The sequence below is a fragment of the Rattus rattus genome, chromosome 17, assembly GCF_011064425.1.
Source record: "Rattus rattus isolate New Zealand chromosome 17, Rrattus_CSIRO_v1, whole genome shotgun sequence".
In the NCBI taxonomy this organism is placed as follows: Eukaryota; Metazoa; Chordata; class Mammalia; order Rodentia; family Muridae; genus Rattus; species Rattus rattus.
Window position 1 is genome coordinate 8,032,112 of NC_046170.1, and position 9,512 is coordinate 8,041,623.

The 9,512-nt window shown below is 41.7% G+C and overlaps 1 protein-coding gene across 1 annotated transcript in view; it reads right to left on the bottom strand.

Annotated features, from left to right (window-relative positions):
* Positions 1-9,413, bottom strand: part of Cdh8 (cadherin 8) — a 385,799-nt gene extending 376,386 nt beyond the window's left edge. The window contains exon 1 of the mRNA XM_032888162.1: positions 9,046-9,413. The gene's annotated coding sequence lies outside the window, so the exon portion shown is untranslated. The remainder of the gene's footprint in view (positions 1-9,045) is intronic.
* Positions 9,414-9,512: the final 99 nt, after the last annotated feature.

The window sequence follows — 9,512 nt, forward strand, 5'->3', positions numbered from 1 at the left end:
TTCTATAGACTCTGTAGAGAGGTTGTGTTTGATTATTGTGAGAGGTTTGTGCAGTAAGCATATATTCTGTATAATAGGAAGAGTGTGTACTTCTCGAGTTTCAGAGGAAAGGGAAATATAATTTACTGGTGCTGATGAATCCATGGAATAGTTCTAGAGGAAAGCAGTCCGAACAGTAGAGACTCTTTTTCAGCCACTTTTGATCCCACAACATTGCCTGTAAGCAATGATTTAAACACTCAACTGCTCCATCATTGTCTTTTTTTCTTCATATTTTTGAATTTCCCATGTTAGTATATTTTCATGAAATTGGCTCACTTTTGTTAGTGATTTAAAATAGAAATTCATCCAGGTGATAGTGGCACACACCTTTTATCCCAACTTTCAAGAGGCAGAGGCAGAGGCAGAGGCAGAGGCAGGCAGATATCTGAGTTTCAGATAAGCCTGGTCTACATAGTTCCAGAAGAACCGAGGCTGTACAGAGAAACTGTCTCAAACAAACAAGCAAACAAACAAACAAGATGGAAATCCAGCAGGGGTGTGGCATCATATATTTTCAAGCATTCAGGAAGAAGAAGCAGACAGATCTCTGTGAGTTTTAACACCAGTCTTATAGAGCTACATAGCAAAAAAACCTATCTCAAAAACAGTTGAATGAATGGTTAGGTACAAAGATGTTAGATAGATGATAGATAGATAGATAGATAGATAGATAGATAGATAGATAGATAGATAGATAGATAGATATACAGATAGACAGATTTCATTTCTATTGAAAAGATAAGCAAGAAGTACAGAGAGTGGCATATCAAATATTTTGTTTTCAGTAAGAAAATTTTAAGAAGAGGCTGGTCTCAAAACAAAACAAAACAAAACAAAACAAAACAAAACAAAACAAAAAGTCCTGACTTCTACTGGTTTCTGACTGTCATGATATAGATACTTTATCCTGAACAATTTCAAAGTTTCTAAAGCTGTCCCTTATTAACTCTGGAAGAAACTGAAAATTGAACCATCCACTCTGTTAAGTCCAGCAGAGTCAGGTATAGTATCCTCACATGGAATAAACTCTAACATTAATCTGCATAAAAGTTATCTGGACATCTGAGGACTCTAGAGCCTCTAATCGTGGTGATCTCCGATGAGTCCTGAGGTTCTGCATTTCCAACGATCTCTTCTGCATGTGCATGCTACTCACACGATGACCTATCATAGAAGAGCATGGTGCTCTGAAAGATCAACTTTCCTCACAGTTCCTTCTCAGGATTTGCTGAAAAATGCAGAATTGTGTAGATAGTCGCTTCCTCTTCTTAGTCATTTAATGACATTCACATATTTGTCTATCACCTTTCATATACAGGAATGCACACCTACACCTGACTTTGGGGAATACAGCTAGGGTAGATGAACTTTTTAAAAAATATGGCTAAGTAGTATTCCATAAGCCCATACTTCTACCTATTCTATGCAATGCTGGAATAACCAGTCAGGTAATTATTGCAATCTCATGCACATCTGGGTATGCAGGCAGTAGTGATCGTTGACGATGAGGGAAATGTGACTATAAAGGCTTACATCTGTAATCTTTATCTTCTTGCTCCTCTGCACCAGAACCTACTCCTCTTGTCCTAAGATCAGAAAACTGCTTTGTAGGTATTTCTGAGATGCAACAAAATGCTAAGGCACTGTTATCAGAATTAATAAGTGTTGTGAATTGCAGCTACATGGACAAACTTCTTAGAAGGAATGAAACGAGATTGTAACGATTGAGTTAAAAATCAATTTACTTTTACATTTTCCAACCACAGTGTATATGCCCAGCTGAGCAACCTGATTCATTATAATACCACTGGCTCAAACCCAAATAGCAATATGAATAGATTTTAGTCTCTCTGGAATTCTTACAAGTTAGAAAGTCTTTAAATTTTCCCCACAAAAAAAGTATCTTCTTTTAGATAAAAGACCTACAATCTGACTTTAATTCACACTCACTACTTAATAGCAGTTCTGATTATAGCCAGATGTCATTCTGAGGGTGTCAACATTTTCTGGAAGACAAACGTGCTCAATTCTCAGACGTATTGTCATTATTAAAATCATATTACATCATCAATGTTATAAACAATATGAATTAAAGTCCCAAATAAGGAGACATCCACTGATAGTGATGTTTCCAATAAAAATCAGTCACTTAAGGGTTCAATTCAGCAAATTATTGTGGTTGACAGGAAATTATGCTTTTATTACCCATTGGTCTTAGTGGCCACAATATTTTATGGAAGCAAAATGACATACGGGACCAGAGAGTTTCTATTAAAAAATGTTTCTGACCTTGAATTTAGAGCCATTAGCAGCTTGCTTCAAAACAGGTAAATGCACACTGAATTCAAAGTGATATTTCAGGAGCATAGGGGACATGATTCAGTGTGTCACCTGGTACAGTTCAACAAGCTCTGTGACTAACGCTGAGCAGGTCTGGACAATTTTTGGATTGTGAAAAGAAAAGACCCTTGCGTGTGTCCAAATATAAATAATGGAAGGCATTCACTCTCCCCAAGAGTTCAGAACTCTTCATGGTCCACATAGACCTTTCTTTTTCCATTAATGTTTTCTGAGAATAAAACATAAACACAGCATGGGACAAGCTTAAGATATTCACTTTCAATCAAATTGCAGCCACTAATTTAAAAATACCGCCAGCAACTTCTCTGCTTTTCCAAATCACTTGCATTCTTGTGGGGATGATGAAATAGAAATTCCCTACTAAAGCCCAAAGAATACTGAGGTTACATGTTTGTACAAGAAGGGATGCTAATTAAAGGTTGGGCTGTGATAGTGACATTTGACAACATATTTCTAGCATATTTAGAGAAATTTTGTTCTACCAGTGATAAGATCTTGCAGTGCTGAAATGGGCGAATGGTTAAAATCAGTTATGTCCTAACCAAGACTGCAGAGTATGCCTCCAAGTGTTCCAGTAACCAGTCAAGAGTCTGTTAATTAGGTTACATGGAATCCCAACCTCCCTTACAAGTGCACCTCACTGCCATTCTTCTGTGTTCTAAAAATTTAAACAGCTTAAAATCCTCCCCCCAGGACTGTTCCTTAAGCAACTTATACACATGATGGATAGACAGAGAGATAGAAAATAATAATTTGAAAAAAAACTAATATTGGGTTATCACCCCAAGTATCTAGTGCATGAGCTGTAATTGAATAGCTTACAGGGATTCTTAGATCAGTTTACTATGCTCTGCTGTAATACTTTAATGAAAATTGAAAGCTTGAGGAAGACACGTATATTTTACTACCTTAATAAGATTTTTTTTTATTTTAAAGACAAAAATAGTTGGGCACAAAGGTAAAATCTATTTGTTAAGCTCTGACAGCAATAGCTGAATAAAAAAGGAATCGTCTCCTTGTAAATTTTATGACAAGTTTGAAATTTTTTATTTCTTATGTAAAATAGGATATAACTTCTCATGTATATCACTCTCCCATCTTCTTAGTTTTTGTCGTTAATATCACAGAAGAGGAATGACAGTCTTACTGTATGCTATATTCTACCTAAGAAGAAAAAAAGTGTGGTAAGCATTACTGTAAATGTTAATAGGATGCAAATATCCGAAACCCTTTACTCTGTGCTGTAGAACAAATGTTCAAGGATACTCCACTTAATGTTTCATTTAAATATAGTCAACTTGCTAAGTATTTTTCATATGCCTAAAATTATAATAAAAACATCCGGAAGAGAAATGTATTATAGCAAATTTTCCCTTATGCAAGTATTCAAGGACCAGGTATCTTACAGACATAAATGATAACTGAGAGTGATTAAAATTGTTTTCTGAGATACTGACTATAATTAATATAATATTCACACACTGAATGTTCTAGGTAAGTGGAACAAAAACCGAGAGATAAAGAGGGGTGAGGGTGATAGAGAGGGCTTGAAGAAGGGAGGAAAAGGGAAGGAGTGAAGGAGAGAGAAAAGAGGGAGGGAGGGAGGGAGGAAGGGAGAGAGACAGAGAGACAGAGAGACAGAGAGACAGAGAGAGAGAATAATCAATAAAAACTTTTACATTCCTTTGGAGACATTCAAAGTACAGATTCTGAATTGCCCACACAGTGACTGGACAAGTAAAACATTTTCTCTAATAAAATATATCTCTGTGTGCCATTCAGTTCAATAGCATCCTATGATGTCAACCTAGTCGGGGGTGTCCTTCCAGTTGTAGCACACTGGACTACACCATCATTTCTATTCATGTACCATGTAAAATTATTTTTAATAGAGGAAAAACTTGATGTTTGGAACGTGAATAGAATTGACTTTTTTTAAATGGGAAAGGTTGTGTCTCAAAATAAACTTAGGAGAACTTATGGAATCCCTGTAGAAACAACTGTAGTAGCTGTGTCCTGGTGTTGCACGTCCCATGTGACCGCTTGCCCTGCAGGCGTGTAGTGAAAATGCTGAGGGAAAGTGGGAAGCAGAGTCCCTGGGAATTTCTTAATTCTTGTCCCTGGACCAACCATCCTCAGTATTCAAAAACTGTCCTTAGCAATGGGAACAGGAAGGGAAAAAACACGTGTTGTTGGTTTACCCGTATGATACTTTCTCTTGAAGACACTGAAAAATCACATCTATAAATTTCTGCCTACAAACAGAACTTCTTACAAAGGACATTTACAGGCAAGAAGGTAAGTGATGTTTATGATGATGACTACACATGACATTTAAAAGTCAGGCCATAAAAGCCTGGGATATGACAGAAAAGGAAACAGTATTGGTATAGGTGTTATACGGTGAAGTGGTGATGGACGTTCAGTCAGCAGCAACATATGGGAGAGGAAGCTAAATGGCGTCCCTTGAACTCATTTCTTTTCTGACCTTTTGACGTTACCAGGTCCAGCTAATTTTCTGCTCATGGTTACATCTGAAGTAGGTTCTAGAGATAGGAACCCCACAGCTCAGCACAAATAAACTGTGAAGCTCAAGTTTCAAGGAGAAGGAAAAGAGACAGCACTAACATCCCCTTGCATAATTAAGCCTTGCTAAATCAGACGGTGGCCTTTGCCCATCAAAAGCCAAGTATTGTTCCAGAGAATAATTACACCAAATATTCTAGATGAAATCTCCACGGTGTTTTAAAGGCCCTGCAGACAAGACTGCTTAAAAGACCGATCATAATACAAATCTGACAAACCGTCAGCACAAATCACACAATTTAAAGTCAGATGCAATGACAAGGAAATGGTGATTAAGTTCCTCTACTTAAACCAATCCAGCAGTCAGTCAATTCTTCATGCAAATTTTTTGATGAGCTCTCTGTCCACGTGTTGGATATGTATTTATATGTTTGCAAAAGTCCACATGAGAGCAAACTGCAAGGACGTGCCTCAGTTTGTGACGGCAGCCTGCAGTTGATATATAATACTCTAAAACAGGGAGCTGTTCCCTGAAATAATGAGCAAAGTTGGTTCCACATCATCCGGGAATGTCAACGGTGCCAAACACAAAATGCAAATAAGAAAACTCTAATCTCTTTCTTTGCTTCTCTGAATATCATTGCAACAAATATAAAATTATGGAAATAAGTACTAGGAATACCTCTGGGCACAGTGTTCTTAAAGAATGTCCTGTGATGTTAAACTGTGCCTAGAATCAAAAGGCTGTGCTGGGTGCATTTGTCTACTTGCTTGTCAAGCAGAAAACCTTGCTGATAGACTAGCAAACTGGCAAGAATTGCAAACTCAATGCCAGTTTAACTTACAGATAGTTTATGGCTTCACATAGAAATTTTGTTCAATCTGGGATGAGGATAACACCACAACAGACCAATCTTTGAGCACAGGAATACTCAATTTCTTTTCCTTGGAAACATTAACAGTTCTTATGACAAGGTCCTCTGAACTTGAAGCGTGGACTCCACCTTTTGATATATGTGTGTTCTTTTTCTTTCTCTGATAAACCATTAAAGAAGCTGGAAAACAAAGCCCCAAGTTACAGTTTCTTGAACAGAGAACTATTATACCCTTTTCCTTTGGAGTTCCCCTTATTTCTTTCAACAGTTTGATCCTCTAGGCTAACAAAGATCAGCATAATTTAAACATCTGGTTTCCTGGAATTAGTATAAGGTGAGTACATTGCACAGACCAGTCTTTACAGATACTTTCTCAAGGGGTCTCCCATCCTGCTGAGCAGTCTAACAGGGCTTTGTTCTATGGGGAGTTTTGATATAGTTGATGTTCCATGCATGTGATGCTCAATGCTACACCGAGGAGTTCCAGGAGACGATTGATGTCTTTACTGCTCTGTTATAAAACACTTGAGTCCAGGACACAGACATCTCCGCTTTAACAGTTGAAATGCATAAAGCAAGTAAGGCGAGAGCTACTCTAAAACGTTCTGCCCTTTAGCCAGACCCGCACCGCATCAAAACGTTCATAAATGCATCCTATACGCCACAAGTGAAGTCATGAAGTGGTACATTTTGAAGCTCAGAGATTTACCCATTGGGAGTCAGGAGGGATTTTGGAGACAATAAATGATAATGCAGAACCACTTTTTTTTTTAAATAACAAAAAGAATTAGACATTTTTTAAACGGGGGGGGGTAAAAGTTTGATAGACAGAATTACAGCAGAGGTTTCAGAAATTCTTAGCCAATGTCTCAGCCAGCTTGTGAGGGTGAGCACTTGACTTTAGTCTCAAGCCACAGTCTTTGGAGCTGAGTAAGTCCAGGCAGCCTGGAGCAGTTCTGAATGAAGCCATCCTGGAGGGGGCAGAAAGGATCCTCTCTTTTCAGAATTTTTCTCAACTCCTTACCCTCTTCCGAGGCTGAGGGAGAGGGGGGAGGTAGAAAAAAAAATGAAGAAAGAGAGAAATGTATATGTCAAAGATACAAAGGTCCTGTTCGACTCTTGGAGCAGAAAATGACTGTGTGACATGGAGTTTTCAATCTACTAAAGCTGACTTAAAGAATGCTGCTATCTCTTTTATTATTTAATTAGGGGGCTAGTCCTAGAATCTCAGCCATAAAGGGAAGTGGGTAAACCTATTTGCACATCGCGATTATGGAGAGCTCTCTTTGATGGCAAAAATATAAGCCTCAGAAAACCTTCAAAGGTGCAAGTCTTTCCAGTAGAAGAAACACACACACAACACACACACACACACACACACACACCCCCTACACACACACACACACACACACACACACACACACACACACACATTACAGATTAAATCTCTGCAAAACCGGACACAGGCTGATGAAAGGCGGTAGCCAGGGAGAAATTTCAGTGGTGTTTAGCAGAAACGACAGGGCTCATTTTGCATGCAGTGAAGTACAGCGGCGATACTGAATGGATGGAAAATCCCACTTTCAAATCTTACATAAATATCTCTTTCTCACATACAGTTTTCCAGTTGAAATGCTCAAATAATGAAGGCAGAGGTGACAGTCTAGCGAGGGCTTTTAAGCATCCAGATGGCTGTCAAAGTGTTATAAAGAGGAGAGGAATGTCAAAACGGTCCCAGCCAACCCCAGTTTCTCTATGTGCCTGGCGATGGTCCCTGATGCGAGAGGCTACCGCACTTGCATACTATCTTAGACTTCTCATTCTCAGAAACGCAGAGCAGAAAATAGCTGCTAATCTGGTTAGCAGCTCCGGTGCGCAAAGGGATTGTCGGGATCGTGCCCCCCTAAGGAGGAAACTGCTCACAATCTTCAGGAACCATGGCAAAGTTGAAAGGGTCTCTTCTCCCTCTCAGTTGCTTAGTTATAAGCACTGCCCTTTAATTGGAGCTGAAGTGAGCAGCTGCCAGCCTGATTTTCCATTACAGACTAACGTTATGCGTTTACAACAATAAACAATTAATGTTGTTTGATTTCTTACGTTTGGCAATCTAGGCTAACAGCTGCCATCTCTGCTCAGGAGGCTAACAGGCTAGTCATTGACCTGTGGAAGCTGTTGCCTTCGGGCACGGGACCACCACCACAAAACTTTGAGATTTTTTACAACATTGGGCAAGGTGAGGCTTTAGTCTTGGGAAGGAAAAAAATGAAAAGAAAAAGAAAACGGAGGAATTGTTGGATACCTGTTGGTATCAGCATCTGTGGAATCACGTTTACACCGTTTAGCAGGCTTGGCTAGAGCCTTGGGAAACCAGGGTAGGTCTCTTATGAACCTGTTAGCTCGCTTGCAGAATATAGCCTGGAGTCCCTTTTCGCCTCCAGTATGGCAGGGGCGCGGCTGGACCCCCAGGGTTGGCTGATGCTAAACACTAAGATCTCTAAGAATCTGCACCGTGGGCTCTGGGATAAGGAGAAGTCATCCGGTGCTCAGGAGGGCTCGCTGCCACTGACTGGTCTGTCTATGGGTCCTAAGCTAGTCCTGAGCAGCGTCTTGGTGACTACAAGAGTGGCTAGGTGGCCCCGGAGCTTAGCAAGTTTGCAGCTGGCACCGCGCCCCCGGGCTGGAACAGACACTTGTGGAAAATCTGGCGCTGGGGCTTTCTCAGCAGAGCAGTAGCCCTCGGTCCAACCGAGGAGGTCGCCCTCCCACGATTAAGAGGTGGGGGCATACGGAAAGCAAGGAGCCAGCTTTTCCGGCCTCTCAACCTGCTCTCTTTTCGAGCTCGCAGCCTCCTCTGGGCAGGAGGCGAGAATTTCCCTTTCACCGCACCGACCCCGCAATGAAGGCGCACGGCTGCAGCAGCTCCTGCCTGCGTCTCCAGGGTAAAACCGAAAAGCGACCGTAAGAAGGAAAGGGTGGCGCGGGAACTGGAGGGGGGCAGAATGGGGCTCCAGACTCCTCCATATCTGCTCCGAGAGCAGTTTGCAAAACCGGTTAGGTAGAAGGCGACCCCATCAGCTACAGATGCGGTGAATGGAGATGCGGCTCGGCGAGTTATCAGTGCTAGCATCCCTCATCCACCAGGTGTGTAAGGTGTCTGAGGGCGCGTGGGAATTCCTAAAGGAAGCAATCCCCTCGGTTCTTAGCCGCCCAGAGGCGTACGCGGGTAGGGGATAGTACTTACTCAGGTCGGGCTCCGGGATGCGGAAAAAAATCTCAAGCCTCTGGGTTCATAAATGGCTGAAGGAGCTGGGGGTCAGTTCCCGAGAGCGGCTAATGTCCACGGATCCCCGCGCGCAGGGTAGTCTCCTCCGGATCGCGTTCATGCCTCTCCGAGCTGCGGAGCCTGGTGCGGGGATGCGAAGCTGGCGCGCTGGGCTCTGTGTCCGCAGCCTAAAAGTACGGCTCGCGTGTTGACGCTCAGGTCTATGCCTAAAGTGGCAGTGGCGGAGCTTGGAGGAGGCAGGGAGATTCCAAATCCATCCACTAATTCTGGGCCGAGCGCTCCCCGGCTTGCGAGCCCGCCAGCCTGCCAAATGTAACTGTGAAGTGATGTGGAAAAGTGAGCCGGGTGCCTCCCCTGACGGATCTCATTGGGCAGAGCTCAGAGGCAGGTCTACCACTTGGAAATTCATGTAAGCAGTCCCCCAC